General features: G+C 37.4%; 1 long non-coding RNA gene across 1 annotated transcript; it reads left to right on the forward strand.

Annotated features, from left to right (window-relative positions):
• The first annotated feature begins 14,126 nt into the window (after positions 1-14,126).
• LOC137089737 (uncharacterized) lies at positions 14,127-16,944 on the forward strand. Its single transcript, XR_010907773.1, has 3 exons — positions 14,127-14,530; positions 16,623-16,693; positions 16,766-16,944. It is a non-coding gene; the product is annotated as an uncharacterized lncRNA (long non-coding RNA).
• Positions 16,945-27,647: the final 10,703 nt, after the last annotated feature.

Raw genomic sequence — 27,647 nt, forward strand, 5'->3', positions numbered from 1 at the left:
CAGTAGGTCTTAATATAAAGGCTGTTTCAGTAATGTTTATCCAGCAATTGTGGTATTGGTAGTTGTAAAAGTTGAATAAATATTTTCCCTATAGATAAAGTACTTGGTGTTGACTTGGTGTGTGTGTGAAATTTGGTGTTATTACCAGGGACTTTAGGTAGAGTTTCTAGGTGATTTTGTTTTGGAACCATCAGAAAACTTTCACTCGATTTTCCTCAAAACTGACTTTGCTGACTGTATCGATTTCAAACAGGTGTAGCTCCATCATTTCAACAAATCATTCATCATGTTGAAGGTTTTTTAATAGAGAATGAAAATAACTATAACTTTCTATTAACATTTTAGAAAATGTGCTCATTGCGACTCAATGTGCCAGGACGGAACACGGATATTTAGACCTATGACTAGTCTATGTCTAGTCTTCATTATTGATTATTATTGAATAAGAATGGTTTCACTAATAATAAACATACATTTGCATAAAGCATACATATTTTATGAAATCATTATGACCAGTAGTTAAAGTGGAGTTTGGTGTTTCTCAAAATCATACTAGGTCAATGAATGGAGCAGGGCACATCATGTGGGACCTTTTGATTTCTGTCTGTCGCTGGCTTAGCAAGTTGTAGTTCTGACTAAGATCAAAATCATATATATATATATATATATATATATATATATATATATATATATATATATATATATATATATATATATATATATATATATATATATATATATATATATATATATGTATAAAACCTAACCAATATTTATGATTAGTTCCTAATTAGAAAACACAGCCTTTTTAATAATCTAATTTAATAATTATTTGAAATTGGAGAAAAAATCGTCCGAGTTGCGTTTGCGTGCTTCTAGTAAACACAGAAACTGGCGAACGGCGGCGGTCTTTCGAATCAGATTTGACCGCGACTCTGGAAGACTTGGAGTTAAGCTTTTCTCTGAGAAAAGAACAAAGAACGGCACTGAAGTCATTCTTAAAAAGGTGGAGATGTGTTCTGAGTTTTGCCGACCGGATAGGGCGAAAGTTTCACCTTCGTTGCTCTGGTTGGTTGTAGCGCTATCCTATCGCGTGCAGAGGGAGTTTGAAAGACAACCGTTTATCCCGCCCCTCGGACTGAGCCCTGTCAATGGTGAGTTTCCAGACCAAACATCTTGATGTGGATCTGGCTTGTCAGGCTAGCAAAGAGCTAGAAGCAAATGGAAACTAAATTCTATTAAATTAAAGTTTTTGTTTTGTTATGCTGGTTGAAAGTCTCTTGACATCTTGATAACATAAAATGTTCGTCCATTCATTGAATTCTGTTTGCTGACTGTCAACATGTATTTCCATACCTTCGCAGACTTTCACACAGATATTACCCAGCGAGTACCACAACATAAACAGCAGCCATCTTTTACAGTTCCCCCTGAACTAAATCGATGAGCTTATGCTGCGTTCACGCCATAACTACTGTTATTTGGAAGTGTGGTCTGTAACTCAAATGTATGCGTTTCATTGGCAACAATATCAACACCGAAATGAATCTGCAGTGGTCATGTGGTACAAGTCAGTGCTCTTTAAGTTGATGTTCATTATTATTTGAATGTTTTGTGCTTTGAGACATGATGTGTAGTTTAACGCCATCTCTTGCCTTGTGGCACTTTGCAAACTCTGCTATACACGTTCATGTGTTTTAAAGGAACACTCCCCCGTTTTTAGAAATAGGGCTTATTCAACTTCTTTCCTACATTTAGATATGTGGACAAATGCATTTTTATCTCAGTGCATGCATTATTTTAGTTTGGCAGGGTCACCGCCGCTAGCTTAGCTTAGCATAATTAATAGAATCCTATGTTGCCAGCTAGCATGTCCAGAGTAAAAGTGATCAAAAAACACCTACAAGTGCTATTGCTAGCCTCTCTGAAAATTGCCTACCCTTGCTTTAGGCAAACTTTACAGAAGTAAAAGACCTACACACATTATACCTTAGCCCATATCAGTGGATTCCATCGTCGGGCCAATCGGTGCTCCTTACGACAACTGTATTAACATATTTTAGAATGTAAATATATAGGATTCTTTGATGAAGTGAGCATCATTTATTTGTAATAGAAATCGTGTGTAAAATTATGCTCTTACTCTCACTTTTGATCATTTGATCATGTATCCGTGTGGTATTCAAGTAATAATTTATTTCAATAAATAAATAAACAAATCTAAAGGACCTCAATTGTATGAACGGTACTATAAATAGTTCAAAAAGAAGCTGAATGTTTAAAATAAAGAATATTTAATATTTGAATATGGATTCTGCCCTGATTATTTTTTATTTATTTATGATTTTTCATGCCTGTTGATGTTTGTCACAAATTATCATGCAGTACTGCTCTATAAATCAGACAAAAATCAGCAACATTTTTTACTAATTTGCATAACGTCTGTTGTTTATTCAGCCGCAAAATAAAAGCTCATTTATTGCCACAGTGTTCCATGCGGCTCAACACCAAAAATAAATGAATAAATAAATAATAATATAGGAGGAAACTATGTTGACTATGGTTCATTATATCTACTTGCATACTATGACAAATTTTAGACATAAACAAAGCAGAATATACAGGAGTGTGTCTAGGGAATTTACCATTTTTTAAGAAACAAGCCGGGGCATTTGTGGTTTTGCTCAGTGCATTTCATAAGATACAATGCCATGGATCTTGCAAGCTGTGGCAAAATCCAGTGCTATATGATTTCCTCATAAAAATTATTTGAATGGCCTTCTAACTTCAAAACTTTTAAACAAATATTATGCTATTTTAAAGCTTCCTAATTTTACAGGTTTACATGCATATACAAAAAATCCTCTTTCATTTTCTCATACACATTGCACCGCCACAGAGTTTAAGGATTCAGTCTCTCTAAATCCCTCATTTCCGCGAGCCTACTCTGTTCTCATTGGTCAGATGGCCAGTCTTTTGTGATTGGTCTACTGCCTACAGCGCGTATTTCGGAAACAAACGCACATTAACCATAATATAACTCCAGTTCTGGACGTCTTTAGACATCATGCAGTGTGTGCCTGCCCTCCCCTGCTACAGTGCCCCACAGGTTTCCAGTGTAAATCTATGGAGAAAAGTGGAACCGCGCAGCTTATTTTCACGTTAGCTTGTGTAAACCTCTCTCCAGACCAAGACGACGATATCAATCCGCTTCAACTATGTGTATATTAGTCTGGTCTTGGGCATTAAATCCCGGGCTGAAAATGGGTCCCACTCCGGCCCTGTATAGGCCTACTGTTGTGTTTGTTTTATGTTTATGAGAATAGACATGACTTTCTTTTCCTCACTGGAATTCCTCCACAACTTGTAATAATTTAAAACAACATTCAGACGAAATAAGGGCTACATTAAGGCAATTCTATGCATGTGTCAAGTGTACTTAAAGCATGTCACTCAACATTAGCGCACCGCCCTCAGGATGATTAATATAACCTCTGCCAAAAGTGTTCTGTGTGTGTTCAGCGATTAGAATATAAAGCTTGCAAAAAAGGTCTCTCATAAAAGAGCTAAGACCCAGAATCTACCCTACCTTAATTACAGACAGGAGCCTCTACGGGTGAAAACAGAGGTCTCTCTCTCTCTCTCTCTCTCTCTCTCTCTCTCTCTCTCTCTCTCTCTCTCTCTCTCTCTCTCTCTCTCTCTCTCTCTCTCTCTCTCTCTCTCTCTCTCTCTCTCTCTCTCTCTCTCTCTCTCTCTCTCTGAGAGTCTGTCTGTCTATAAATATATTCACAGGGCAATCACCCGCTGGAGAGGATTGCCTCTCAGCACGCCATCATGAAAGAGCGAGAGATTGATGGAATGAAAAAGTGAGTGAGACAAAGAAAGGAAAAAACAACAACAACAGACACCACAAATTGAGGTAAAAAGAAAGGCAATACCAACAAAAAAGTATGAAACACAGAAAAGGCCACATCTAATAGAGTCATACCTAATAGATATACTGATGGAAGCCAAACAAAACCGAGCCGCGTGTTTGTCCGGGGCCCATTGTTCATCACAGTGTATTTTGGCTCCTGCACTCTGATTGGCCACAGCGGGTGACACGTAATAAGCAGGTAGAGAACTCTCATCGCAATCCACATTGCGCCTCTTTTGTCCTCCTTGAGCCCCTGTAGCTCAAAGGGAGTCTGGGAAACGGTAGTGTGGTGACATGTTTACCATGGCCCCTGTAATATCGAGAGTGTTTTTAACAGGCTTTAAGGGTATTATTAATAGCAATATGCAGAGTGTTTGGCAGAGAGGCTCTTTGAATATGGATGTGTTTTGGAGTGCTGGGTTTAATGTGGCTTTAAAACGCTTCTACTATCCCAGCGAGCTTCTCCCCGCAGCTCACGTACAGCTGCTGGAGCTGGCTGGACTCCAGCACTAATGCATTTGAGCGAACTCTTCGAGAGAGAGTGCATGTGTGTGTGTGTGTGTGTGAGAGAGAGAGAGACAGATTCGAGTAGGTGGAGGCCTGTAGGTGTATCGGGTGTTTGTGTTTTCAGACATTTGAGAGCTTCAATGTTTACTGGAAAGTGCCCAACCTGAGCATCCATATGTGCATTTTTTTAGGCCTACTGGAAAATCAAGCTAAACCCAGCTTCTGATTGATACAAGCTGGTACTAAGTTGGTCATTACTGGTCTCAATTTCAATTCATGAATGTGAATTTATACCTAACCTTGCGAAAAACAAGTATATTCAATACTGCTTGGGGCTAAATTGGCCCAGTTTTTTAAACTTTTTTAACTTTTAACTATTCTATACATGTATCAGTAATAAACTTAAACTTCATTTTACTGCATCAGTACTACAAATGACCTTATAAGTATACTAGTAGTTAACTATATTAATAGTTGTAGTGCTTTTTTTTATTTTATATTTTAGTTTATGAAAGTAAGCTTTGAAATATTTGCTTGGTAAACTACTGGTTTAGTAGTTTTATACTTCAAGTAATTTTTCTTTAGGTGAACATAACATCATACTTATTGTATACTATCTATATATTATTTTTGCATATTAAGTACTACTATATTGTCATTTGAGTATTAACTTTCTATACTTGAAATATACTTTTAACTGTGCTTTTAACTTTTTCCATTTTAAAAACATTTTATTCAAGTTTAATGCATCTTTTTTTTATCAACACTTCAATTTGGGTAAGTTTCATTTAAAAAGCAACATTTAAAAAAAAAAAAAAAAAAAAACGCTGAGAAAATCATTTTTGTCAACAACAATAACAACAGCGACAAAAACAACAACGACGGAAAAAAAGAAGATTTCATCAACACCCCCGAAGCTTCACAGTCATAAATCCTTCATGGATCTCATTCAGTAACGGTTTGCATATTTAATTTTTATGCTGTTTAATGTTTGATGATCGCATTGTTTTACATTCGTGTAAGCAATCTTCTATGGCCCTGTCCCAAATGGGACACTTAATATGCACTATCATTCTTGTGGACTTACAATGGCTACTGCGTACGTGTGTTCATTAAGTCCACGAGACCGTAGGTTGTCCCATTTGTCATTTTAGGTCTCAGAAGGGTTGTCGTGAGCTCCACCTTCATAGTTAATATGTGCCCTTGATGCACACTTTTGCCGAGCCTGCACGGATGCAAGCTTTGCAGCAGACTTCTTCTTGACAGTCAAAGCAATGTTTTTCCACAAAAGTGAGGACTCAGAGGAAGAACGTGAGTGTTTAGGCTGCCATTTAGGGCATGGCCTATCACATGTTTCTGCTTCTTTTTCACATGTGTTTTGATCCAGGGATTCAGTACTAGAATATGTGTAATAGCACCCCCTACCATATAACAGTGAAAACATGAATAGCTGGAAATTCCAGTCAGTGGGAAGGAAAGGGTATATTTGAAGTAAATTCCTATGTACACTATCAGTCAATTTGCCTACACAAAAAAAAAACAAAAAAAAACAAAAAAATTTAAAATAAATAAATAAAATCGGATACTCAGAATTATGAACATATCTGTTTTCTTTATAAATCAATATTTTCAAGCAATGTAAGTGTATAAGACGTATGTAAAACTGTGAAACAAAAAGTATTTAATGTGCTACTCAATCAAAAGAGTAAACACAGCTTGTACTTTTAAATACAGTTTGATCAAAAGATTGAGTACATGTATCAGCCGAATACAAAGACATTTCTATTCGCTATACTTAAGTGCAATTTTAAGTATATTTCTACACTGTAAAAAAAAAGGCAAATTTTGAACTTTTGCAGTACAATCGACTTGGATGTTTAAGTTATTTCAACTTAAATTATGTTAAACTGACTTTAAAAAAATTAGTTACATCTTGTATAACTATTAAAAACATGTTTAACATTTCTTAACTTATTTTGAGGAGTTAAAACAATGTAAAAACATATGTTGTCAGAACTTATTGAACATATAATTTTTTACAGTGTAAGAAGTACATAAAAAGTAAGTATACTTTCTTATTTTTTAGTGTAAAAGTAAGTATACTTTTTTGGGGGGGGTACATACATATTCTCTTACAATATCTAACCAGGAATAACTAACAGGGACTGTTCTCAGAATGTTCTACCACGCTTCCCTCAAAGATATAAACAGATATTATTCCAGTGGCTCTAATTGAACATTCAAAATGATCAAATGGAATATTCCCCTAAAGTTTGTATAACTAAGAATTATTATTATTATTATTATTATTATTATTATTATTATTATTATTATTATTATTATTATTATTATTATTATTATTTATTTATTTATTTATTTATTTATTTTTATTTTTTATTTTATTTATTTTTTATTTTTTTTGGATGTCAAAAACTTTTGGACTTTTGAACAGTCAGAGAACATTTGTAAATAATGTTTTCATTTCTTAGGAACGTTAGCAAAATGCTTTTATTGTATCTATTCATCCATCCAAACAAACTGACCCCTTTTGCTTATGTGACATATAATATTCTAATCAAAGACACAACAAGCGATTAAAATCTACTGTAACCTGTGCGGTGTGCGCCTTCCAAGTGTTTATTTAAAATGCCTCACGTTTTCTCAAGTCTCCAAATCTCCATGTTGTATTATGTAAGGAATATATGTCTTTTAAAATATGTATTCCAAAAGGGAAATGAGATATTTGAGCAATTTAGCAATGGAGAAATTAATGCAATACAGTGCATTTGGAAATATTCACAGTTTCACTTTTTCCCCTTTTTGTTATGTTACAACCTTATTCCAAAATGAAATTGAGCCATAGCAATGACACCCAATGGAGATTAGGTGCATCCTGTGTCCACTGATCATCCTTGAGATGTTTCTACAACATGATTCGAATCAACCTGTGGTGAATTCAGTTGATGAGCATAGTAGCCTCCATTATCCATAAATGGAAGACATTTGAAACTGCCAGGACTATTCCTACAGCTGGCTGCCTGGTCAAACTGAGCAGTCGGGGAGAAGGGCTTTAGTCAGGGAGGTGACCAAGAACCCGATGGTCACTCTGACTGAGAGAACCTTCTAGAAGAACAACCTTCTCTGCATACATGGTATAGGGGGCAGACATAAGCCACTCCAGTAAAAGGCACATGACAGAGAAACAAAATTCTCTAGTCATATCAAACAAAGATTGAACTCTTTGGCCTGAATGGCAAGCATCGTGTCTGGGGGAAACCAGGCACCACTCATCACCTGGCCAATACCATCCCTACAGTGAAGCATGGTGGTGGCAGCATCATGCTGTGGGGATGTATTCTGCTGCAGGATCTGGGAGACAGGATCAGGATCAAGGGAAATATGAATGCAGCAATGTACGGAGACATCCTTGGTGAAAACCTGTTCCAGAGTGCTCAGGCCCTCAGACTGTGACAAATGTTCATCTTCCAATAAGACAACAACCCTAAGCACACAGCCAAGATAAGAAAGGAATGGCTACGGGACAACTCAATGTTGTCCAGCCAGAGCCCAGACTTGAACCTGATTGAACATATCTGAAGAGATCAGAAAATGGCTGATCCCCATCCGACCTGATGGAGCTTGAGAAGTCCTGCAAAGAAAAATGGAAGAAACTGACCAAAAATAGGTGTGCCAATCTTGTAGCAACATACTCAAAAAGGCTTGAGGCTATGATTGGTGCCAAAGGTGCTTCAACAAAGGATTGAGAGAAGGCTGTGAATACTTATGTTTTTTTTTTTTGTCCAGATTTCAAGCAAACCTCTTTCACATTGTTATTACGGAGTGTTGTTTGTACAATTTTGAGGAAAATAATGATTTTTGGAATAAGGCTATAACATAACAGAATGTGTAAAAAGTCAAGGGGCTTTATGGAAGGTGCTGTATGTATATGAAAATAAATGGTTATGTACTACCAAAACTAAAATGTGGTAAAATATCACAATAAGTTTGGTTTATGACAGCTTTACAAAAAGTTAAATATTCTGTATTCAAGAAATATAAACTAAATGAATCAACCGCCATAAAAACAAATGTGCACTTTTAATAATAAAAAATAAAAAAAACACAAAAAAGCAAAATGCAGTTACTTACTCTGTAAACTTTCCTCAATTTAATGCAGTTGTCTGAGTTGAACTTTAGCCTGTGTTTGCCTTTCACTTTTTACTAATTGCCTGGAGCATGTTTATATCTGTATTTGGCCAGTATCATGCAATGGAGTATGTTCTGTAATTGTGAGTGTGTGTTTATCGTTGGCCACTTCGTTCCTAAATTTGTTGCTCTGTTCTCAGCCTCCTGCCTGAACCTCATCAGAATTTTAATCATCAGACTGCTACTCCGTAATTATCCATCCCAGCATGCACATGACAGAAGTGTAGTCTGTTTCGGTACCCAGCATCGCTAGAGAAACAGGGCCATCACTTTGACCTTCACTTCCTGTTTTTTTGTTTTTGTTTTTGTTTTGTCTGTCTGTCTGTTTGTTTGTTTGTTTGTTTGTTTTACTCGCTGCTTATTTACTGTGGCTTAACTGATTACTACACCTCTGGAAATAAGAGAATAGCCCAGATTTATCCAGCCAAATCCTGTTTAATCTTGTTTAGTCGGTGGATTAGCATGGATTCAGATGATGTAGCTGTTCACATATATTGAATATCCCAAGTTTACTGTGATGATTGGGCCGATTACACTCAACAATATCAGTCTGAGACAACTGATGTAAGTCACAATTATATGAAATATACAGTAAATGATACTATAGCTAGCTGATACTGAGGCAGACATTATATATTCTATACATTGGTAAAGGGAATGTTGATTAGCATTGTACTTGATTCTTATGAAAATACCTGAGATGTCTAGAAGAACACAGATACACCATAAATTGTTGCATTCATGTTTTTTGTAATAATGTTTCGTCAATCAAAACATCTCTATCTGTGTTTTATTCTGCTACAGCAATATCTATATGCTCTTATCCATATGAATGATTTACTAAAAAACATCATTGCCTGGTTTCCAAAGACAAGTTTTAAACCTAGTCCTAGATTAAAATGGATGTTGTGCAGTCTTAACTAAAAGCAACTTTCACTGAGAAATCTTCAACTATGTTTTGTCTTAAAGGGATGATGAATTGTGAAATCAATTTTCCCTTGAGCTTTTAAAATATATAAAAGTTCATGGTAATATAAGATTATCCTGTAAGTTTCAGAGCTGAAAACGTGTTAGTCAAAAAAAAGCTTTTATAGACACCAGACAGAAAACGATCGTGTGCACGTCTTTACGTCATCACACGATGAAACACGCCTCTACAGCACGTCTAATTTGCCCTGCCCACCGACTCATGGAGTTGTTCAGATTGCGCTAGCCAACAGCAATAAACATGCCGAAGATAGCAAGATATTGCACTATTCCTGGTTGTGGAAGGACACGAAGCTTCCTTCGGATTAATAATAATAACAATAATAATGCATTTTATTTATAATGTGCATTTCTTAAACCCAAAGCGCTAAAAAAGCTAAAGAAGTTCCAGCTCAGGTGGGGAAGACATTTGCGTGTTCGCTTCATTTCACTGCAGAATCATGTGTAAACAAGTCTCATGTCGATGCTGGATTTGCAGACATATTGAGATTGAAACTATATTGGATCCGACAGGAATTGTGCAACACACCTATGTGAGTAAAACATGTGTTTTATATGTAATAGTATTGCATTGTTATAGAACATTTTGATAATGTGTACGTGTCTAACAGAACATACCTTTAGCATGCTGGACTCAGACATGTATGGGCCAGGGCTTGCAAAGCCCAACGTCCCAGGGCTATGTGTTTTCCAGACGGGCTACCAAAATGTAAGCCCAGTGTATCTCAAATAGTGAAAATAATTTGTGTGTGTGTGTGTTTGTGTGTTTGTGTGTTTGTGTGTGTGTGTGTGTGTGTGTGTGTGTGTGTGTGTGTGTGTGTGTGTGTGTGTGTGTATGTGTGTGTGTGTGTGTGTGTGTGTGTGTGTGTGTGTGTGTGTGTGTGTGTGTGTGTGTGTGTGTGTGTGTGTGTGTGTGTGTGTGTGGATATAAGATTCTTGCTTATATCCACCGTTTGGGTGGGCCATGTAATACAAAAATAATACTCCTATAAATCACAGGTGGATGAGAAATAAATCATTGTGTTTGTTTGATAAAGATGCTTATGAGCCCTGTGAGAGAAGAATCATTCCGGTTGCCGCTTTCAAAACAATCCCTCCCTAATGTGAACTGACAGGGGAGCTAAAGCTCATTAAATATACAAATGTTTTCAAACCCTAGACATGGGCGTTTACTTCCAAGTCTCCAGTGTGGCACGCCCATCAGAACCCAGTGTTTTGGAGAGAGCCTCAAAACCAGAGTAGAAAATTATTACTTATTAGTTATGGTGTTTTTGAATCTAAAAACCACACAAACATCATTAGTTGACCTCAGACAACTGTATAGAAAAAATAAAAAATGCCAATTCATGACACCTTTAAGATGCACACCAATAATGTTTTTTATACGTCACATTTATAAAAGCTGCTTAAATGTCTAATTACACTAAGGCCTACTCCTGGCTTAACCTAAGCCCTGTCTGTTGAACCAGGCCCATAAGGTTTATGAATTCTATGAGTGTCACTTGTGGACTTTATGTGCAAGGGTCCCCTCCAGCTACCATTATGAATGAAAAATATATTTCATGTATGTACTCACTAATGCCCACAACACCTAGCCTAGAAATCTAGACTCACCCTAGCGGCACCAAATCTAATCTGCCCTTCGAGTGTCGTCTAGCAAATCTCAAAACTCTTCTGAGCTGTAAACGCCAAACTCTGGTCGGACCAATCACATTGTGTATAGAGTCGATGGGCGGGGCTTAACATAATGATGACGACAGAGTTGCTTGCATGCTTCTAGTAAACACAGAAACTGGCGAACGGCGGCAGGCTTTCGAATCGGCTTTGACCGCGACTCTGGAAGACTTGGAGTTAAGCTTTTCTCTGAGAAAAGAACAAAGAACGGCACTGAAGTCATTCTTAAAAAGGGAAGATCGTGTTCGAGGTTTTGCCGATCGGATACGGCGAATGTTTAATCTATCAATGAGCTCTGTTTCACCTTCGTTGCTCTGGTTGGTGTAGCGAAATCCTATCGCGTGCAGAGGGAGTTTGAAAGACAACCGTTTATCCCGCCCCTCGGATTGAGCCCTGTCTATGGTGAGTTTCCAGACCAAACATCTTGATGTGGATCTGGCTTGTCAGGATACATAACACCCTATTTGGGTTAAAAATAGGAAAAATACTACTTCTCTCTAAGGAAATTTACATTTAACATGCAAATAAGTTTTTCTCTTGTGTAGAGAAGTGTACCAGAGGTTTTTTTTTTTCTCTCTCAGTAGATGCATATGAGTTCCTGACAAAATTTTAAAAATTACTGTACAGATTTTTTTATTATAGTAATATAATGTTTTATAATAAAACTTTAGACCTTTCTAATGATTTATAGGGAAAGGAAAGGATCACAAAACTAACCACGCAAATGCATATACAATGGCATATAAGTACTACTATAGTCTCGTACTTTCAGCGCAAGAGCTAAAACTCTAAACCTGGGTCAAATGAGATTTGAGCTCTCACAGGACTTGATGAAATTTAATTATGATACGTATAATTACTAAAGCAATCTTCTGTGAGGTAGAAATAATCATTTCAGGGGAGAAGTTGGCACTTGCAGGTCGACAATGTAATTTACTGCAGAGAGAGAGAGAGAGAGAGAGAGAGAGAGAGAGAGAGAGAGAGAGAGAGAGAGAGAGAGAGAGAGAGAGAGAGAGAGAGAGAGAGAGAGAGAGAGAGAGAGAGAGAGAGAGAGAGAGAGGAGAGAGAGAGAGAGAGAGAGAGAGAGCGAGAGAGAGAGAGAGAGAGAGAGAGAGAGAGAGAGAGAGAGAGAGAGAGAGAGAGAGAGAGAGAGAGAGAGATTCGGCCATTTTTTTGTGTTGTCTCCTGGGGAATATGTTGGCAGTTGGCACAGCGTGGCCTGTCGTTTGTCATTGAGAAAATAAGTGATTACTGAGCGACAAAGCCAACGCGACAGCTTTCTGATTCCAGAGCTGACACACATGAAATAGTCCCGATTAAAAATCAGCTTCCACTTTACATCAGGTGATGCAAAGAACGAGGCGGCTTTTGTGCGACGTATGCCAAGCGATCGTTTAGCAGTAAACAAGAGCGTGAGGGATTATCTCAGTTTGTAAACCTCATGAAAAGTGGCCAAATATTTGGCTCCTAGCACATGGATTTTAGTTATTTTTTATAATGAACAAATGAGCTCTCCTTCGACTGTCGAAGCATTATCATCTGTTTATTTGTTTGCCAGTCTGCCAGCTCAAACAATAAGGGAGTTTTCGTATTGATTACTTTTTAATAGAAAGCCTTGTGCCTTCACCCTCTGCTGAGCAGAAAAACAGATTTGGCATGGCTGAACGTCAAAACCAAACCAGGGTGGGAGAGAAGTCGACTATGATGGGCAAGGGATCAAGGTCTCTAATTGGCAGATCTCCCCGGGCGTCGAGGAGGGGGGCCATTGCACACGCAGACCCCCGACTGCTTCTAATCCCGCGCCGAGCGCGCTCCCACCACGGCTTCCTCTCTGTTTCTTCTCCAGAAATCAATAAAATATTTTCCCACAGAAAATGAGGTAGAAAATGTGAGTGCTGCAAGGACGAGGGCCTTTCTCAGCTTAGCTAATTAGACCTCAACAAAAGACTCCTTTGTCTATTCCCCTTTACAAGGAAAGCCGGAGAAGAGCCAAGGTCAGATGCACACATCTCGGCTGTCACCCCGTATTGAGACCTCTGCGGTGATGCTCTCCCTTCTTAACTCGCTGACATCATTGCAAAGCTCAATGATGGACCCGTGAGGTTAGACCGGACTTGTTCCACTCGTACACACAGACCCGAGGGTAACCTGACCCTTGGCCACTCAGAACAATTGCACTTTGTCCATCCAGATCCATGCATATGTTCTGTGCTTCTTGACAAGGTTAACCAAGGACTTAAAATCCAGTCTGGAACAGCATGGAAACTAATGATGGTCTTTGCAAAAGGGCTCTAGTGTCTCCTTCAGGTGGTGGATTTCAGTGACACTTTTAGATCTGCTTGGGGACAAAGCCATCGGCACATCTCTGAACGACGCTGATGAAAAGAAGGAGATCTGTAGGTCTGCTTTAGAACTGTACTCACTGTTAAGAATCATTTGAAATCAGCACAGCTTACTTCATTAAGTCAATCCACCAGACAATTGGTATGTTACTTTACATGAACACTATGAGACTTTATTTTAAGACTTCATTTTGTCCATAGGACTTGATTAAATTGGGAGGAGCTAAAACAGATGACATTGTATATATATATATATATATATATATATATATATATATATATATATATATATATATTAGGGCCGGGACTCGATTAAAAAAATTAATCTAATTAATTAGAGGCTTTGTAATTAATTAATCGAAATTAATCGCATTTTAATTGCATATAAATATTTGACCTGGAACAATGAGCATACCATTGAATAATGACTGAATACATAAGCTTAATCAACAAAATATTGTTTATTTATTTCAGTCCAGCAGACCAGCGCAATGTTTGCCATTAAGTGTAGCAAAAGCATATTTGTGATATTTGAGGCTCGATGTGCTGCGGTGATACGCTAATTCCTTGTTGTATAGCAGGGGTGTCCAATCCTGCTCCTGGAGGGCCACTGTTCTGCTGAGTTTAGCTCTAACCCCAATTAAACACACCTGTACCAGCTCATTAAGGTCTTATTAGGCATACTAGAAACTTTAGCAGTGTATTGAGGCAAGCTGGAGCTAAACTCTGCAGGACGTCAGTGGCCCTCCAGGACCGACTTTGGATACCCCTGTTGTATAGCTTGCACACAACCATGCTCTTGTCGACGATTCCATCATTTCGTTTTTTAAAACCAAATTTCCCATCCACGGGGCCAAGCAAAGCGGTCTCATCAGCTTCTTCGTTCATGTTCACTATGGTTTGTATGGTCCGTCAAAACTCATTCATTGACAAATGTTCCGCGGGGCAAAAATAAGTGCGATTAATTTTTTTTTTTTTTTTGCGTAATTAATTAACGCGTTAAAGTCCCGTAGTTAATTAATCTTAATTAACGTGTTAAAGTCCCGGCCCTAATATATATATATATATATATATATATATATATATATATATATATATATATATATATATATATATATATATATATATATATATATATATATATATATATATATATTACTTACTATGTATATATATAAATGAAAATTTTGGACAAAGTATGCAAAGACCTTAAAGCTACAATATGTACGATTTTTGTGATTAAAATATCCACACAAAAAAACACTTGCACAGTGTGATATATTTCATGCAGTTGTGTACTTACATTATCCCAAAAGTTCCCAAGTAAATCCAGAGAAATTCCAAATTTTAAATGATGACTCAACCCTTGTCCCTGTCACCTATAAATGAAGTTATATCCGTGTGCTTCTTGGTTTTTCTGCTTGTAGAAACCATGGCAACAAACATGAACCATTGCAGAATGCCGTGGTTGTGTCGTTAACAGGCTAATATAGCATTACATTTTACATTCCTTGCAGCTAATTCATTGCGATGACAAAAAAGTGATTTTTTTCTAACATAACATTACTTACTTAAAGTTACAATATTATACACTTAGTGAGCCATTAGTAGAGATGATAAATACTCAATATGCTTAGCTCAAGTTGATCGCTGTCGTGTTGAATTTTGCAAAATGTAACTTTAGATAACAAAATGCATGTGTAAAAGCTAGTACACCGCATCCAGGAACTTTTTTAGAAGTAAGTTAGCTTTAGCTACACTCTGAACTCTTTTACTATGTTCACCGGGAACTTTACCTGCATGTTTATTTCCGCCTTTGGTTTGTTTTTGTATTCTCTATGTTTACTGATGTTTTATCAGTGCTACCCATTTAGCTTTGCCTTATGAATATAACTAGCTCATTACCATATAAAACAAAAATATATTTTAAGTTTTACCAGATCAAACATACAGGTAATACAAAAACGAATTAAAGGTAGGGTAGATAAGAATTCTAAAACATTTTTGTCCAAATTTGTTTAAACTTTCTTTATATGTCACTACATAATTAAAATGTAAGTCCTCTGAAAAAAGAGAGTATAAAATCGAGTGACTCTAGACTTTTTAATCTGCAATAAACACCGCTCATTATTTTCGTCCGGGACGAAACACGTGATTGGCTTGGGCGACTGTCACTCTCTCTCGCTACCATGGCGACCACCGCTCTCGCTACAGGGTCTGCCCACATGTGCGCACCCATTTGAGTTCAAGAGGCACGAATCCTAGGAAAAGCAAAATAATGGCAGAGAAAGAGCATTCAAAATTCACAGCGCCGGGTTTTGCAGTCAGCGAAGGCAAACAATGCAAAAAAGGAAGACAGTACGAGAAAAGGCACTGCACAAAAAGTATTTAGGTAAACAAAGAAATCAAACATAAGTAAATATCGGCGTGGCTTTCCAATGATGTCGAGAACTGAGAGACCTCAAGGGGCTGAAAAACGAGTCCTTGCTGGCTGTATTTCTGCTGGACAGGTAATCTTTCATTTTGATTATACATTTTTTTTGGTTAGCATAAAGCTACAATATTATACACTTAGTGAGCCATTAGTAGAGATGATAAATACTCAATATGCTTAGCTCAAGTTGATCGCTGTCGTGTTGAATTTCGCAAAATGTAACTTTAGATAACAAAATGCATGTGTAAAAGCTAGTACACCGCATCCAGGAACTTTTTTAGAACTAAGTTAGCTTTAGCTACACTCTGAACTCTTTTACCATGTTCACCGGGAACTTTACCTGCACGTTTATTTCCGCCTTTGGTTTGTTTTTATATTCTCTACCTATGTTTACTGACGTTTTATCAGTGCTACCCATTTAGCTTTGTATACAGACCATCTGACACGTTTTCTTTGAAATGATCAGATCATTATCATCATATGTGTGTGTGTGTGTGTGTGTGTGTGTGTGTATAAAGAGGCTAAACTTTAATCTAATTGAAAGGGTTATTTGCAGGGAGAAAGAGGAGCGAGCGAGTCAGAGCAGCGGTCTAAACTGTAATGGGATATGTCAGCCCTCTGTCCACTGTAAGCTAAAGAGGGTTAAAGTACAGTATTCATCACCCTGCAGCAACAGCTCACCGCTTTTTCTTCTCTCAGGCGGTCAGGCAGTCTCCGGCTCATTCCCTCAGATGGCTACCTCTGAGAACTTAATCCAGACCTGCCAATCAGGTGCTAAAGATCTCACCATTTCACTGATTCAATTCCTGACCGTGCAATGCTCCGCTGCTGTTAAACCAGGCGCTGTTAGACGCACCCGAGCCTGAGAGGGCATCAGATGTCCCACAACATCCTCAACCTGACACCTCATCATAACCAGGTTTGTCCTGGTCTTTCCCCTCCAGAAATCTGAGTATTTGTCCTAATACCCACAGATAAATCTGTTGCTTGCACATAATATATATGTAAATTCTGACAGATTTTTCTTTTTGGGTGGACTGATCATTTTTAAGTCATTGTTTTGCTGTTGCTGATTTTCCCAAAGACAAACAAAATAATGCTAAGTAAATGATTTCTCAAAATGTGAGCAAAATGCAGTATTTTCTAAAATGGGGGATGATTATAATGATTTACATTCCCATAGATGGGACGGAGAGATCTTTGGCTAATTCACAAACTCTGTATTTGTGGTGGCTGCTGAATCTGCTCTGTTTAGGCCGTGCAAAGTCGTTTCCTTCCGGTGTTATTCGATTTCAAGGAACACATCCCTACCTGCTAAAGGTCAAACATTAAATGTGCCCGACAAAATTTAATAAACCTTTTTACTGTGTTATTATTTCTTGATTGGTGCTCTTCCGTCTCTTCTCTGACTGGCTCTTTTAGACGGAGTGGGTGTCGTGAGAGAGTTAAAGGGACGGGGGGTTTGGGGGTTTGAGTGTCTACCGTGGGACACAAGCTCTTTGACTCGCCTGCTGATCCAAAACAGAAGCGCCAAGCTCCTGTTTTTGTGATGGCTTTTGACAGGCGGGTGTCCACTGTTTTATTATTCTGCTCTTCTTCTCCCACACATGTCTCTGTCTCAGTGGAGGAATAGAAGATGTTGTCACAGAAGGCACTGCTGTCTCCGCTCTCGGCAGCCTGACTGTTTTTCCACTGGAACAGTGTGACCTGCTGCAAAGTGTTATAAAGATAGACAATTAAACAAATGATACAGGAGATCTATGTTCAGTTAGATTTATTTTAGTTGACTGCATTTCATCCATACACTTTACCATGTTAAAAATATACAAAATCAATATTGCCACCTTTTTAAATTCATAATAATTTGGGAAATATTTTATTATTTATGTTTTTTTTTTTTTTTTCTGTTTTAGAAGCCAAGTCACAGCTTAATGTTTTTTTCTCGTTCCTTCCTAAGGGGAAGACTTAAGCATGAGTCTCAATCCTTTTAATCAAGATGCTAAAAGAATGAAACAGAAACCATCAGAGGAGCTGAAGTAAGCAGCTGTTTACGGATCTTTTTACATTGAAATGTATACAATTACATTTAATTTATTCAGCAAGCACACATTAAATTGATCAAAAGTGACATTAACCCTCGACAAACGTGCCGGCGAGTTTTGCTGGATTTTTTTCAACATGGCAGCTTCATCCACTTAAAACACTCATACAGAAACAAGAAAAACATCATTCAAAACTGCCTATACTTGCCACACAGTCATGAGAGATATGTCTTTAGAAAGCTTGAAGTGTCTTAATGAAGTAAATCATATCGAAAACAAATGTTCTGTTTATGTAATCTATATGAAACCAAAGTGAGGTATACTTTCTTTGGTCTCAGCTCATTATTTTTAATGTGACTATACCCATGAGCAGCGCAGCCTATTCATACAGTCATCATCCATCATCATAGCCATGCAAACCTGTAACCATCTCGGTAAACAAAGAATTCTTCTACTTTTCATCGAACAGGAATTAGGCTTAAATTCACTTCAGTAGAAGAAGAATGCGATTTGTGGTTTGATCAAGCCAAGGATTCCTGTTATTCGTTTAAAACCTTTCTATTAATTTAAGAATCCTGAAAAAAAAACGTAGCCACAAAAATATGTCAACACTGATTAATATAAAAATGTATTTATGGTCAGCAAACCATCATATGAGAATAATTTCTAAAAGATCATGTGACATTGAAGACTGAAGTAATGAATCTGAAAATTCCGCTTATTTTAAACTGTAATGACATTTCACACGGATAGAGTTTGAACTGTATTTATGATCAAATGCATGCAGCCTTAGTGAGCACAGTAAACTTTTAAAAACATTAAACATCTGACAAAAAAAATTCTTAAATAATGATTCATGGTACAATATAATAGTAGCACAGAAACAAATAATATACACTCACCTAAAGGATTATTTAGAACACCTGTTCACGTGGCAGCATGCTTCAGTGCATTGAGGGGTGTGGTCCTGGTCAAGACATCTCCTGAACTCCAAACTGAATGTCAGAATGGGAAAGAAAGGTGATTTAAGCAATTTAGAGCTTGGCATGGTTGTTGGTGCCTGACGGGCCGGTCTGAGTATTTCACAATCTGCTTAGTTACTGGGATTTTCACGCACAACCATTTCTAGGGTTTACAAAGAATGGTGTGAAAAGGGAAAAACATCCAGTATGCGGCAATCCTGTGGGCGAAAATGACTTGTTGATGCTAGAGGTCAGAGGAGAATGGGGAGACTGATTCAAGCTGATAGAAGAGCAACTTTGACTGAAATAACCACTTGTTACAACCGAGGTATGCAGCATAGCATTTGTGAAGCCACAACACACACAACCCTGAGGCGGATGGGCTACAACAGCAGAAGACCCCACCGGTTCCACTCATCTCCACTACAAATAGGAAAAAGAGGCTACAATTTGCACAAGCTCACAAAATTGGACAGATGAAGACTGGAAAAATGTTGTCTGGTCTGATGAGTCTCGGTTTCTGTTAAGACATTCAGATGATAGAGTCAGAATTTGGCGTAAACAGAATGAGAACATGGATCCATCATGCCTTGTTACCACTGTGGAGGCTGGTGGTGGTGGTGTAATGGTGTGGGGGATGTTTTCTTGGCACACTTTAGGCCCCTTAGTGCCAACTGGACATTGTTTAAATGCCAAGGCCTACCTGAGCATTGTTTCTGACCATGTCCATCCCTTTATGACCACCATGTACCCATCCTCTAATGGCTACTTCCAGCAGGATAATGCACCATGACACAAAGCGCAAATCATTTCAAATTGGTTTCTTGAACATGACAATGAGTTCACTGTACTAAAATGACCCCCACAGTCACCAGATCTCAACCCAATAGAGCATCTTTGGGATGTGGTGGAACGGGAGCTTCATGCCCTGGATGTGCATCCCACAAATCTCCATCAACTGCAAGATGCTATCCTATCAATATGGGCCAACATTTCTAAAGAACGCTTTCAGCACATTGTTGAATCAATGCTTTGTAGAATTAAGGCGAAAGAAGGCGAAAGGGGGTCAAACACAGTATTAGTATGGTGTTCCTAATAATCCTTTAGGTGAGTGTGTATCCTCCATGTATAACATATTCCTAGAATGCATTGTGATGTATGTATCTGTGAAAAATGTATTTTTTTTTTTTACATTCAGTATGCTATTTAATATAATATAGTTCCATCTGACATGGAATCCATTTTTTTAAAACACATTTTGTGCTTAATAGAGTCGTTATAGGGATAGTTCAACCCCCAAAAATTTGAATGGAAGAAGAATTTTGAAATCAAATGTCAATGGAGTCTAGTTTCATTTTGGACCCAAGTGACTCTCATTGCATGGGCTAAAACAGCTGAAATGTTCTTCAAAATGTCTTCTTTTGTGTCCCACAGAAGAATGAAAGTCATACAGGTTTGAAAGAGGACAAGACTGTAAGAAAATGACATAGACTGAAAAAAAAAAAAAAAGAAATATGGATGATGCATCTTCACTGTACCTTCCACTGAAGAAAAGTGGACCCAATTCTGTGCAGTAGAGAGCAGGAAGTAGAGCCGTGGTATCAAACGCCCACCCACACTATCGCAAATCCAGAACAACTCATTATGACAGTGTGAAATAAACAGTTATGGAAATATAGAAATTAAAGCTAAAGCTCCAATCTCCTCCCGACAATCCCGGAAAAAGTCAGTTGGTGCCTCATTTACTACTTCGCTCAGAGAAGCTTTCGACACCCCTGTTTTATTGCATCAACTAAATGACTAAAAGCAAACTTATCCAAAAAACGAACTGAAATGACATCAGTGTCATTAAAAGCTACTTAAAATGACAGAAACCATTTTTGGGAAAAAATGATTTGAAGTGTAATTTGATTGATTAGTTTCTTCCACGTCCCATTCCATTACACAGAGAATAACACCTGGAGGTGATCGAGCCGTTTTGGATTAACTTTTCAGGACTTTTCAGGACGCTGGGTAAAATATTTCAGAAATTTTAATTTTTAAACATAAAAAAGTATCACTGATTAGAATCAGCTGTGAGCATTCTGCAAACCTCTCGTGCACTACCCACGAGTAGCACAATTTGTATGGTTTATTAATTATTTTCCTTGAAGAGCATTTCAAAACAGTCAGGATGAAGCCTTAGAAGGAAACTGCCTATGTAGATAGTAGACATCGAGGCAGCTCACCAGGCTTCGAGCCGAGCATTAGAATCTGAGCTCAGGAAGCAATGAAGACAGACAGGAAGCCAGCACATCACTGGGCTCAAATACTTGATGATTACTTTAGCTCAACAGCTCTATGTTGAGATGTAGGAATGTCCCAAACCCTTAAAAACCTGCCTTTTCCCAACTCGCTCTCTCTTTCTCCCTCTGGGTCTTCATTAGAGCTGATGAAAGACATGCTCCATTTCAGCCGAAGAGTCAGCGTTCTCCAAAACCACATTCAGTTTCTCCTCTGTTTCTCTGCTTCAGAAGAGATCATGAATTTTTAATCTACCCAAAGGGCCCTTTCTGATCTTTCTGAGTCTCGGGTCTGTGACGTTTCACAAATGAGGGGCTCTTCTCTCCTTCCTCTCTGTCCCTTTACTCCTCTTCGGATTGTGTCAAGGATTTTAATACCCCTCTAACCAAATAAAGAGAGTCTCACACCTGAAAAAAAAAGAATACTGTGACAAGGAGCTTCGAGGAAAATGTCAGTCATATAATGCACAAAAGAATATGATCAGCTCTGGCAGGGTCTCACTTTAAGGTGACTCGACGAGTCTGTCACGCTGCTGATGGGTATGTGAGTTTTAAGAGCACTAATTACCAGTATTTGGGAGTATTACTTATTAAAAAGTAATGCAATGAAATGCTGCATTACTCATTATAAAATGTAACAATATTGTTTTTTTTCACAGAAAGTAACCATTTCACACTTTCACTCTCTCCTCCAGAGCGAAGCTTGCATGCTTCTTCTTCTTCTTCTTCTTCTTCTTCTTCTTCTTTTTCTTCTTCTCTTCTTCTTCTTCTTCTTTTTCTTCTTCTCTTCTTCTCTTCTTCTTATTCTTCTTCTTCTTCTTCTTCTTCTTCTTCTTTTTCTTCTTCTTCTTCTTTTTCTTCTTCTTCTTCTTCTTCTTCTTCTTCTTCTTCTTCTTCTTCTTCTTCTTCTTCTTTTTCTTCTTCTTCTTCTTTACTATTTTTTTAGTGTTGATCCCCCAGGCATTGACTGCATATACAGGTTATAGGCTTTTTAATGCAGTATAAAGGCAATTACTCGGCCAACACAATCACAGGTAATGTCATCCACCTTAATGTTAACTTTTTAACATGAATAAATAATTGTGGTATAGGTTTATTTTTCCAATGTAAGTCTGTGTTAAAGTATGGAAATGCAGTGTGTTCTATTTGAGAGTTATATGGGCAGAAAAGTCTTACCTTCTGCACCAATCATTTCGCTTTAACAATGTGTGAATATTACTCTATATCAGTTCAGCAACTAGTAAATCACACTGTGAACACATTCTTTAATATAGTAAGTGTTAGGGGGATTAAAGTATAAATCCTTTAGTTTAAACATAATAATATAAATAGCCTTATATATATATATATATATATATATATATATATATATATATATATATATATACAGTCTTGTTCAAAATAATAGCAGTACAATGTGACTAACCAGAATAATCTAGGTTTTTAGTATATTTTTTATTGCTACGTGGCAAACAAGTTACCAGTAGGTTCAATAGATTGTCAGAAAACAAACAAGACCCAGCATTCATGATATGCACGCTCTTAAGGCTGTGCAATTGGGCAATTAGTTGAAAGGGGTTCTCAATTGGATTAAGGTCTGGAGATTGGGCTGGCCACTCCATAACATTAATTTTGTTGGTTTGGAACCAAGACTTTGCCCGTTTACTAGTGTGTTTTGGGTCATTGTCTTGTTGAAACAACCGTTTCAAGGGCATGTCCTCTTCAGCATAGGGCAACATGACCTCTTCAAGTATTTTAACATATGCAAACTGATCCATGATCCCTGGTATGCGATAAATAGGCCCAACACCATAGTAGGAGAAACATGCCCATATCATGATGCTTGCACCTCCATGCTTCACTGTCTTCACTGTGTACTGTGGCTTGAATTCAGAGTTTGGGGGTCGTCTCACAAACTGCCTGTGGCCCTTGGACCCAAAAAGAACAATTTTACTCTCATCAGTCCACAAAATGTTCCTCCATTTCTCTTTAGGCCAGTTGATGTGTTCTTTGGCAAATTGTAACCTCTTCTGCACATGCCTTTTTTTTAACAGAGGGCCTTTGCGGGGGATTCTTGAAAATAGATTAGCTTCCCACAGACGACTTCTAACTGTCACAGTACTTACAGGTAACTCCAGACTGTCTTTGATCATCCTGGAGGTGATCATTGGCTGAGCCTTTGCCATTCTGGTTATTCTTCTATCCATTTTGATGGTTGTCTTCCGTTTTCTTCCACGTCTCTCTGGTTTTGCTTTCCATTTTAAGGCATTGGAGATCATTTTAGCTGAACAGCCTATCATTTTTTTGCACCTCTTTTTTAGGTTTTCCCCTCTCTAATCAACTTTTTAATCAAAGTATGCTGTTCTTCTGAACAATGTCTTGAACGACCCATTTTCCTCAGCTTTCAAATGCATGTTCAACAAGTGTTGGCTTCATCCTTAAATAGGGGCCACCTGATTCACACCTGTTTCTTCACAAAATTGATGACCTCAGTGATTGAATGCCACACTGCTATTTTTGATTATTCTGGTTAGTCACATTGTACTGCTATTATTTTGAACAAGACTGTATATATATATATATATATATATATATATATATATATATATATATATATATATATATATATATATATATATATATATATATATATATTCTGTTCTATATAAGACTTCTGTTGTGTTTATTTTTGTTCTAATTGACATGGCTTTCTTTTCTTCTCCCAAATTCCTTCACAACATTGTTGTTCGACATTCAAACACCATTGTAACGATACTAAAGAATCCGCGAAGGAGGAGGTGGGAACCAGCGAATGCTCAACACTTAACCACATTTAATAATACTGATCGAACAATATACATTTAAACCCTTTCAAACATGAGATCACAAAACAACAACTCAGGCCTGGTCCTGAGATAAAAGGTCAGTGTGGAGTGCTCATTATCAATCACACTAACGTATTGCTTGCCACAACCATAAATACTATCATTCTAAAATGACAATTTATTGGATGTATGCCTGTCAGTCAACTTCATAATGTCACCCTCAGGCTAAATTTATATTGTGGGCTTTTTGAAAAAAAAAAAAGAAAAAAAAAACGTCTCTACACTCTAAAAAATGCTGGGTTAAAAACAACCCAAGTTGGGTTGAAAATGCACCGACCCAACAATTGAGTTGTTTTAACCCAATGGTTGAGTTGTTTTAACCCAGTGGTTGAGTTGTTTTAACCCAGTGGTTGGGTTAAATGTTGCTTAAAGGGGTACTTCAGCGCTGGGAAGATGAATCTGTATTTAAACTGGGTCATCAATGTAGTAGAAAGGTGAAATTATTTTTGAATTTGGTGCCTTCTAGACTGAGAAAAGACAGAAAATGTATTTTTGTCTCATGGGGATAAAAAACTACAATTCCCAGAATGCTTCGCTGCCCTGTTAGGCCATTCCCAAAGCCACCTACTGGATTACTGTGACTGAGTTGAAGACACTACAATTAAAACCTGAACGTGTCTGTTAAATATGAGTGAGTCACCGCGCGAGTATCACAGCACTGAACACTAACTGCAGGAGTGAGAGAAATGAGCTCGTGATGAGAGCTGAGGTAATCGCGACTACACTCGCAGCATACATTCACAACGCGAGTTCAGTCTGGCGCTTTTCAGTTCATGCCTTTGCAAGCTTAACTTTCATAGAAATTAATTTGAGAAGTTAAAACACTTACATTGCTCACCATAGCTCCGTTTAAATGAGTGCCTGCAGCTGCCTGCTGAGCTCTCCCTGCGAGCTGAGTGTAATCTCCCATCCCCCATGCGCAAAACATGCAGAAATGGCTCCCTCTGCTGGCTGTAGTCTTTACACTGTAAAACCCAACAAGTTACGGTAACTCAAACCATTTGAGGAAACCGATTGCTTCAAACCAATTAAGTTTTAAAACCATTAAGTATGAGTACTGAAAACTCATATACATTGAGTTAAATTAACTCATATTTTAGTGTTGTTTAAGTGTTAAAACTTATATTTTAGTGTTGTGTTGATCAATTATTAAGAGTAAACTGAACTTAAAGATTTTAAGTTAATTTTATTAATTCAGTTTGAATTCAGGTAACAAATCTAACTAAGTCTTAACAACTACATGGTTACTTAAATGGTTTTAGGAAACAGATTGCGGCAAATGGTTTAAGTTCATCAAACTCAAAGTGATTAAGTTACATAAGACTAAGCACAAGCTAACATTGGTACAAAATGAAGACAGAACAGGAGGGTATTTTTAAGTAATTTATTGAAATATAACATTTACATCATAAATACAGTATGCCATATGTTCACAAATATAACTAGACAAAAAATATTAGACTTTTTCACCAAATAAAACAGCACAAACATGTTTAAAAAAGTCATAACATTTAAATAACCAAACATATAAAATAAAAAAAATTATGTAAAAAGGTACGTTTCCTCAAAAAGCAAAAGCACTGTATGATCTTTAATGTACTCTAAGTGTATTGCACTGACCGAAGACTTGGCAGACATCACCACCTCATCTTTAAAGACAATCAAAGCATCCAGTGGGTTTAAAGGTAACGTTCCCTCTTCCTCCTCGACAGTAAGGATGGTGACTGTTGGCTTCTGCACCTGGTCAAGCTCCTTTTTCTATATGCATTGGAAAAAAAGTTTGTATGTCACCACATATAAAAATAACCCTTGTCAGGGCAGACACCATATTTCAATTTTCATAAATAAAAAAAACGTTGTTATAAGGAACGGATTATTGTTGATTTAATTGGGCGTGTGCTTATTTAAAACCCTGTAGTTCAATTTTGTAAAGATGTTAAGTTGTTTGTCAGCAAGGTTTAATTGGGGGAAAAACATTTTCAGGGGTGTATCAGCCGAATGTTCTAGACCTTGAATTGAATGACGAATTGAATTGAATTGAATTCAAGCGATAATGCACACATTGCAAAACATTTGTTTTTCATGTCAGTATGTCATAAATAGAAAGAGGCAACAGTTTACTGTCAAAGATTTGTCGCTCACATCACACCGCATCCAGTGTAGACAACATAACGGACTATAAGGGGCTCTTTTGTCCTGTCGCGCTGCTCACATCCGGTGTAGACAAAGTGAAACAAGACAGATTTGATTAACAAATTTTAAATGGATAATGGCAAGACATCCTTGGTGTAAATTACGTTCTTCTTTCAGATTAATATAATCAGAGCGGTATTAATAAATGTCCTGGTTAATCCAAGCATTATAATGGCAGTAAATGGCTGTACAAAATTTGAAGCCAAAAAAGTGCATCTATTCATCATAAAAGTAATCCACATGACTCTGGAGGGTTAATAAAGTACTTCCGAAGTGAATCGATGGGTTTATATAAGAAAAATATCCATATTTAACTCGTTATAAAATAAGAAAATAACTAGTTTCCGGCGCAACGATGACGTCGGATATAGCGTAAAAAAGCATAACAGCCACGGCGTTGACGGCGGACGCAGCGTAAAAAACATAAATGATGTGACGATGATGTCGGGCGTTGCACAAGCGTTTTGAATCACGAGAGGATATTTTTCTTACACAAACCCATCGATTTAATTCAGAAGGCCTTTATTATTCCCCCGGAGCCGTGTGGAGCACTTTTAAAATGGATGGATGCACTTTTTTGGGCTACAAATTTTGGGCTGCCATTCACTGCCATTATAAAGCTTGGACGAGCCAGGACACGTATTAATATAACTCTGATTGTATTCGTCTGAAAGAAGAATGTCATTTACACCAAGGAGGACTTGAGGGGGGGAGTAAATCAGGGTGAACGATTCCTTTAAGCTTGAGCTGAGATTGGTTTATTATGTGTCAAATAAGCTTTTGCTGTGCTCAATGTATATGCTAATGAAAGCCTAAATTAAACCTTTTGAAGACTAGATTTTCAATGGACAGATTAATAAAATTCTTATGTGTTTGGAACAATATGAGGGTTGGTAATTTATGAATCATGACTGAATTTGTATTGGCAAGTGGACTATACATTTAAGACAACTTGAATGATCAACTATCAGTCACTGTAACCACACCATGCATTTATGCTGGTGGCAGCTGAAAGGTTAACATGTTGCTAAATAAATGTAATGTAGTTTTGACATGTGTCCTACCTTGTGTCTTGAAAACATCTCCTGACTCTTCCTTTTAAATAGTAACAGACCTGCCAGGATCGTAGTTTTTTTTATGATTCATGACAAGACTTCTTTCAACCACTGCAAATCTAGCATTGCCAATTACCTTACACCTTTACAAACCCAAGGCAA

The sequence above is a fragment of the Pseudorasbora parva genome, chromosome 9, assembly GCF_024679245.1.
Source record: "Pseudorasbora parva isolate DD20220531a chromosome 9, ASM2467924v1, whole genome shotgun sequence".
NCBI lineage: Eukaryota > Metazoa > Chordata > Actinopteri > Cypriniformes > Gobionidae > Pseudorasbora > Pseudorasbora parva.